This window comes from Colobus angolensis, unplaced genomic scaffold, assembly GCF_000951035.1.
Source record: "Colobus angolensis palliatus isolate OR3802 unplaced genomic scaffold, Cang.pa_1.0 Scaffold120, whole genome shotgun sequence".
Taxonomy (NCBI): Eukaryota; Metazoa; Chordata; class Mammalia; order Primates; family Cercopithecidae; genus Colobus; species Colobus angolensis.
In genome coordinates, this window is record NW_012113142.1 from 2,890,121 (window position 1) to 2,897,781 (window position 7,661).

At 50.6% G+C, this 7,661-nt stretch overlaps 1 protein-coding gene across 2 annotated transcripts in view; it reads right to left on the reverse strand.

Moving 5' to 3' along the window:
• STX1A (syntaxin 1A (brain)) overlaps positions 1-2,689 on the reverse strand; it is a 23,148-nt gene extending 20,459 nt beyond the window's left edge. Inside the window, exons 1-2 of one of the 2 annotated variants that reach the window (XM_011930519.1) lie at positions 2,679-2,689; positions 425-433 (exon numbers count right to left, since the gene is read on the reverse strand). The gene's annotated coding sequence lies outside the window, so the exon portion shown is untranslated. The remainder of the gene's footprint in view (positions 1-424; positions 434-2,678) is intronic. The other variant, XM_011930527.1, reaches the window with a different exon arrangement.
• Positions 2,690-7,661: the final 4,972 nt, after the last annotated feature.

A 7,661-nucleotide genomic window follows, 5' to 3' on the forward strand; every position in this document is an offset into this window, starting at 1 on the left:
GACCCCGCCCCACCCCACAAGAGCAGCCTCCTGGGGGTCGAAACCCTGGGGTCTCCTCCTGGACGTTCCGCATGGGTGATCGCTCCCCGGCATGGGTCCCCAGAGACCCTGCTGCCTCCTCTGCCCCAGCCCCGTCTCATTTTTTATTTATTATTTTTGGAGACAGGGTCTCGCTCTGTCGGCCAGGCTGGAGTGCAGTGGTGCAACCATAGCTCACTGCAGCCTTGAGCTCCTGGGCTCAGGCAGTCCTCCCGCCTCAGCCTCCTAGGTGGTTGGAACTACAGTTGCTCGCCACTACTCCTGAATAATTTTCAAATATTTCGTACAGACAGAGTCTTGCTGTGTTACCCAGGCTGGTCTCAAACTCCTAGCCTCAAGCGATCCTCCCTCCTCCCAAAGCTCTGAGATTATAGGCATGAGCCACCGTGCCCAGCTTCCAGCCTCTTCCCTACATAGCTGCTCAGCATTCCTGTCCCAGAATCTGGTCCTCATCTCCAGATCCCTTCACTTCCGCAGAATTTGCTGGAGGTTGTAACTCCCTCCTTCATTTCATTACCTTGGGACCTCCTGCACTCCCTTCTGTTCCCCAGCCAAAAACCTCCTGGAGAGTTCCAGCCTGGGAGCCTCCACCATTCCCCCTTGCTCCCATCGTCCAGTTGGGACTCAGGCACTGGCTCCTTCTTTCCCTAGGATTTCTCAGTTCACAGCTCTGATGCTGTGTGACCCACCCCTTTTTCCTGCAGGATGCAGGAACGCCTCTATTTTATTTATTTATTTATTTATTTATTATTTATTTATGAGATGGAGTTTTGCTCTTGTTGCCCAGGCTGGAGTGCAGTGGCGCGATCTCGGTTCACTGCAACCTCCGCCCCCTGGGTTCAAGCAATTCTCCTGCTTCAGCCTCCCAAGTAGCTGGGATTACAGGCGCCTGCCACCACGCCTGACTAATTTTTTGTATTTTTAGTAGAGATGGGGTTTCGCCATGTTCGGTAGGCTGGTCTCGAACTCCTGACCTTGTGATCCGCCTGCCTCAGCCTCCCAAAGTGCTGGGATTACAGGTGTGAGCCATTGTACCCAGTCAGGAACTCCTCTGTCTTTGGGAAAGAGATGTTAATTTTAGACCCCTCTCCTTCTCCTTTCCCTGCGTCCCCAATCCTGAGCTCTGGCTCTAGGCCTGTGGTTCTGTTTTCTCTTTTTTCCTTTTTGTAGAGACGGGTTCTCCTCATGTTGCCCAGGCTGGTCTCGAAGTCCTGGCCTCAAGCGATCCTCCTGGCTTGGCCTTCCAAAACACTGGGATTATGCTTGGCCAAGGTAGGTTCTATTTTCTGTCTAGAAGCCTGGGGCCTGGCTTCCTCTAGGACTCATGGGAAAACCTGTGGAGGAGTGGGAGTGGGGGGGCCAGTCAACAGCAGATGTTCTTTTGAAGGTCCCTGCCAGCATCTTGTTGCAACAGTGGTCTCGCACACACCCCCATAAGCCCGCTGTGCCCTCTACCACCCCCAGCTGTCACTTCTGTGGCCCACACCCTCTTGACCCTAAGCCAAGCACACCCCTTCCCTTACCCAGGACTGCCAAAGCATTGGAGCTCTGGAGCCAATCCAGCCCCCTGCTGCCCAGTGTGTCTGGGCCTGGCACCTCTCCCAGACTATGGGCACAGGTTAGCTGGCTGCCAGGCAAGCTAGGGACACTGTTCCAGCTTTCCCTTCTTCCCTGGAAAATCTGGCCCAAGACGGTCCGATGTGGCCTGGCAGGGGGGACAGCCACATCTCCTTCCAGTTGTCCCTGCTTCAACTTTGGGTGCCCCACAGAATGGGCATTGATGGGGTCCCATTTGACATAGGAAAAGCAAGGACGTAAGTGCTAGAGGAACTTGTCCAGAGATGACAAGTGACAGGGGAGGCTGCCTGACTCCTGGTATAGCCTGCAGGGTGAGTCAGTGGGGTGGGTCACACGTATGTCCCCGGAGCCCAGTGTCTGGCCCCGTGGGGAGAGGGCAGGAAAGGGAGGCTCAACTCCTGCCCTCCGAGAGCCCTGGTGTCACACCAAGCATCACTCATTGAGACGCATATTAAATAGTAGCATGAAAAATGAATAAAGAAATAAATGTGGCCAGGCACAGTGGCTTATGCCCATAATCCAGCACTTCAGGAGACCGAGGAGGGAGAATTGCTTGAGGCCAGGAGTTTAAGACCAGCCTGGGCAACATAGCGAGACTTCATCTCTAAAAAAAAAAAAAGAATGTGTGCCTTTCACTTCACTCTCTTTTTTTTTGTTTGTTTGTGTTTGTTTGTTTGTTTGTTTTTTTGAGGCTGAGTCTCATTCTCTCACCCAGGCTGCAGTGCAATGGTGCAATCTAGGCCCACTGCAACCTCCACTTCCCATGTTCAACTGATTTTCCTGCCTCAGCTTCTTGAGCAGCTGGGATTACAGGCACCCACCACCACTCCCGGCTAATTTTTCTATTTGTAGTAGAGATGGGGCTTCACCATGTTGGTCACGCTGGTCTTGAACTCCTGACCTCAAATGATCCACCTGCCTCGGCCTACTAAAGTGCTGGGATTACAGGTGTGAGCCACTGTGCCCGGCTTCTTTTTTTTTTTTTTTTTTTTGAGATGGGGTCTCACTCTGTTGTCCAGGCTGGAGTCCATGGCACAATCTCAACTTGCTGCAACCTCCACCTCCTGGGTTCAAACGAACCTCCCTCCTCAGCCTCCTGAATAGCTGGGACTACAGGCATGAGCCACCACTCCTGGCTAATTTCTGTATTTTGGTAGAGATGAGGTTTCGTCATGTTGCCCAGGCTGGTCTCAAACTCCTGGACTCAAGCGATCTACCTGCTTCCCAATGTGCTGGGATTACAGGCATGAGACACTGCACCTGGCCTTGCCCTTCACTTTAAACTCTGCTTTTCTGCTAAGTATTGTCCTCATTTAATCATTCATTCATTCATCAAACATTAAATGGGAAACCGTGCTCTGGGGCCGCTGTTCTGCACTCAAGACGTTCCCCCTGCAGCTGGGGAGACAGGCATGGTTTTAGCAGGTGAGGGAGCCAGAGTGGCTTCCCAGAGGTGGTGACATTCGAACAGGTTCTTGCAGTGGGATTGCAGCAGGGAGTGGACAAAGGAAGGACGCTGGGGCAGGGGTGGGGGTGGGGAGCTCTCAAAATGGAGCACTCTACCGGGAGTTTCTCAGGAGCCTGCTGTGGCACTCTGGTGGGAATGGGTAGACATAGGTGGGGGATGAGCCCAAGGAGGGAGGAGGCCTTGGATGCTAAACTATTGTGCAGACAAGAGAAGCCCATTGAGGGCCAGATTATCATCCCTTTATTTATTTATTTATTTAGAGACTGAGTTTCACTCTTGTCACCCAGGCTGGAGTAAAATGGCACAATCCTGGGCCACTGCAACTTCCGCCTCCCGGCTTCAAGCAATTCTCTTGCCTCAGTCTCCCAGATAGCTGGGATTACAGGCATGAGCCACCACATCTGGCTAATTTTTTTGTATTTTTAGTAGAGATGGGGTTTCTCTATGTTGGCCAGGCTGGTCTCGAACTCCTAACCTCAGGTGATCCACCTACCTCAGCCTCCCAAAGTGCTGGGATTATAGGCATGAGCTACCATGCCCAGCCTTCATTCCTTTATTTAAAAAGTATTTATTAGGCTGAGTGTGGTGGTGGCTCATGCCAGTAATCCCAGCACTTTGGGAGGCTAAGGCAGGAGGATCGCTTGAGGTCGGAAGTTCAAGATCAACCTGGGCAATACAGGGAGACCCCTGTCTCTAGAGAAAAATCTTTTTCTGAAAATTAGCTGAGCATGGTGGACCTGTACTCCCAGCTACTTAGGAGGCTTAGGTGGGAGGACTGCTTGAGCCCAGGAGTTTGAGCCTTCAGTGAGCCATGATTGTGCTGCTCTACACCAGCCTGAACAAGAGAGTGAGACCCTGTCCAAAAATATATAAAAATAAAAAGTATTTATTGAGCATCTACTATGTGCCCACTATTCTAGATGCTGGGAATACAGCAAAAAAACAAGATGGACAAGCCCTTGCCGCCATGGAGTCTGTGGTCGAGTAAGGATGCCAAACACACAAATAAATAACATATATAATGGTGATGATACGCTACAAGGAAGATCAAGGAAAGACAGGGTAGGAACTACTTACTGGGTTTGAGGGAGGAATTCCAGTTTTGGTACAGTTCAAGTTTTTTCTTCTTCTTTTTTTTAAAGAGAGGGTCTTGCTGTGTTGCCCAGTCTGGAGTGCAGTGGCATGATCATGGCTCACTGTAGCCTGGAACTCCTGGGGTCAAGTGATCCTCTTGCCTCAGCCTCCCAAGTAGCTGGGATTACAGGTGTACACTACCACGCCTGGTTAATTTTTGTATTTTTTGCAGAAATGGGGTCTTGATATGTTCCCAGGTTGGTCTTGAATGCCTGGGCTCAAGTGATCCACCTGCCTCAGCCCCATGAGTAGTTGAGACTCCAGGTGAGCACCGCTGCGCCCAGCTCCAATTCTAGATGATTTGGTCAGGGAGGTCCTTGCTGAGAAGGTGGTATTTGAGTAAATCTCTGAAGGACGTGAGAGAGTGAGTCATGTAGGTATCTGGGGAAGACTTCTGGGCAGAGGGAACAGCAAGTGCAACAACCATGAGGAAGGAGCCTGCCTAGTGTGAATGAGAAACAGCAAGGAGGCGAGGAGGCCTGGAGTAGAGGAGGGAAGAGAATGCTCTTGAAAGAAGTGAGGCCAGGCCGGGCACAGTGGCTCACACCTGTAATCCCAGCACTTTGGGAGGCCTTGGTGGATGGACAGGAGTTCAAGTTCCAGACCAGCAACATGGTAAAACCCTGTCTCTACTAAAAATACAAAAACTAGCCAGGCCTGGTGGTGTGTGTCTGTAATCCCAGCTACCCAGGAGGCTGAGTAGGAGAATCGCTTGAACCCAGGAGGCAGAGGTTGCAGTGAGCTGAGATCCTGCCACTGCACTCCAGCCTGGTGACAGAGCGAGACTCCGTCTTAAAAAAAAAAAAAATGCTGGGGAGATGGCTTAACCTGTAATCCCAACACTTTGGGAGGCTGAGGTGGGCGGATCACTTGAGGTCAGGAGTTCAAGATCAGCCTGGCCAACATGGTGAAACCCCAAAACAAGCCGGGTGTGGTGGCAGGTTCCTGTACTCCCAGCTACTTGGGAGGCCGAGGCAGGAGAATCACTTGAACCCGGGAGGTGGAGGTTGCACTGAGTCAAAATCACGCCACTGCACTCCAGCCTGGGCGACACAGCGAGACTCCGTCTCAAAACAAACAAACAAACAAAAAAAAAAAAAACAAAGCAAGCACAGGGCAAAGGCTGGGCATTTGGGAACTCCCAGAGCTCCTGGGCACAGCTTGGTGTTTCCATCCCATAGGCTGTAAGGGTTGGGATGAGCCCAGGCCCATTGCAATCCTGACATTGAGCGCTGCTGCCACCTTCTGGGCAGAGCCGGTATTGCCTTGCCTTGCCTTGTACCTGTGTGGGGTGGTTGGCATGAAGACAGTCACCACCTGTCCTCCAGAAGCTCTGGGGCTGGTAGGAGAGGCACAGTGACAGTGACAGGACAACGATGAGGAGGCCCAGGGGCTGCTGGGGTCTGGAGGAGGAAGAGGAGGAAGCTTTTGTAGGATTCAGGAACAGACTTGCTCCTGGAGCATGGTTGTGGGGGCTGGGGAATGGGAAGGGCAGCTGACCCAGGCTGCATGGCTCTGTGTGTGTGTGTGTGTGTGTGTGTGTTTGTATGTCTGTGTGTGTCTCTGTGTGTATCTGTGTGTGTATGTGTGTGTCTGTGTGTGTGTTCTGTTTGCGTGTCTGTGTGTGTGTGTCTGTTTTGTGTGTCTGTGTGTGTCTGTGTGTGTGTGTGTAGTTGAGATTCTCTTGTTGTTGCTTTATCGGGTCTGGCAGGCTTATTCCCCTTTTCTCCTCTCCTGGGAAGCTGGCCCTGGTCCATTTTGTTTTCCTTTTTGTAATTTAATTTTTAAAAATTGCAGGGTGAAAAGAAAGAAAGAGAGAGAGAGAGAAGGAAGGAAGGAAGGAAGGCAGGAAGGAAGGAAAGAAGGAAAAAAATAAAATTACAGGGTCTTGCTATGTTGCCCAGGCTTGTCTTGAACTCCTGGGCTCAAGCCATCCCCCTGCCTCAGCCTCTCAAAGGGTGTTTGGTGCCCTAACCTGTGCTTTATACAAAGCACTGGCCACGGTGTGAGGCGCCTGCCTCCTTTAACCCTTACTATGACTCTGTTAGGGAGGCCCTCTACTAGCTCCATTTCACAGATGAGGACTTTGAGGCATACAAAGTCATAAGGCTTGGGTGGCAGTGCTTAAATAGCCAGGCCCTGCCAATCCCTGGTGTTTTGATCACCATGCCCAGCCCCCCAGCCCACCTGGTAGCTCTCTCTCTCCATCCCAGTTCACCATTAGCTGGGAACCGTCTCCTGGCTCATCCCCAGGCCTGGACTCAGCCATCATGTGGGAGCAGGATGTGGGCGGCCAGGGAAGGAGTCCTGGTGCTTAGTGTGTGACATTTGCATAGTGCTTTGGGATGAAATTTACTATATGCCTGAATGTAAATTCCTTTCCTGTTTCTCTCAATGAGATTAAAAAAATTTTGTCCCAAATTCTAATTTAAACTTTTAGAGATACAGATGAATAATCAACTCCCTTATAATATTTAAATAGTTAAAATTTAGACTTTAAAAATCCCATATTTTCTCTCTCTCTCTCTCTCTCTCTCTTTCTTTTGAGATGGAGTCTCTTGTCACCCAGGCTGGAGTGCAGTGGCACAATCTCGGCTCACTGCAGCCTCCGCCTTCTGGGTTCAAGCGATTCTCCTGCCTCAGCCTCCTGAGTAACTGGGATTACAGGCATGCACCACCACGCCTAATTTTGCATTTTTTTAGTAGAGACGGGGTTTCTCCATGTTGGTCAGGCTGGTCTCGAACTCCTGACCTCAGGTGATCTGCCTGCCTCGGCCTCCCAAAGTGCTGGGATTACAGGCGTGAGCCACTGCGCCCAACATTATTTTAATTTTTTTTTTTTCTTTGACATGGAATCTTGCTCTGTCTCCCAGGCTGGAGTGCAGTGGTGCGATCTTGGCTCACTGCAACCTCTGCCTCCTGGGTTCAAGTGACCCTCTCACCTCAGCCTCCAGAGTACCTGGTATTACAGCTGTGCACTGCTGTGCCCGGCTAATTTTTTGTATTTTTAGTAGAGACAGAGTTTCACCATGTTGGTCAGGCAGATCTCAAACTCCTGATCTCAAGTGATCTGCCCACCTCGGCCTCCCGAAGTGCTGGGATTACAAGTGTGAGTCACCACACCTGGCCTAAAATCATATTTTAAAGAATAATTTTATTTAGAAACATTGCTTTTCCAGTCTTGTGGTTTCTGAAAGTTTATGCAAACTCTTTATTCGCATTTCTGCCTCCCATGGTCATTGTCATTGTTATGTGTCATCCCCTAGTGCCTCTTTCAAGTTCCCTAGTTTCCTCAAACACATCATCTTCGCTTTTGCTTAGAAACACAGCACTTTTTTATTTTTCTTTTTTCTTTTTATTTTTTTCCGAGACGGAGTCTTGCTCTGTTGCCCAGGCTGGAGTGCAGTGGCACAATCTCGGCTCACTGCAAGCTCCGCCTCCC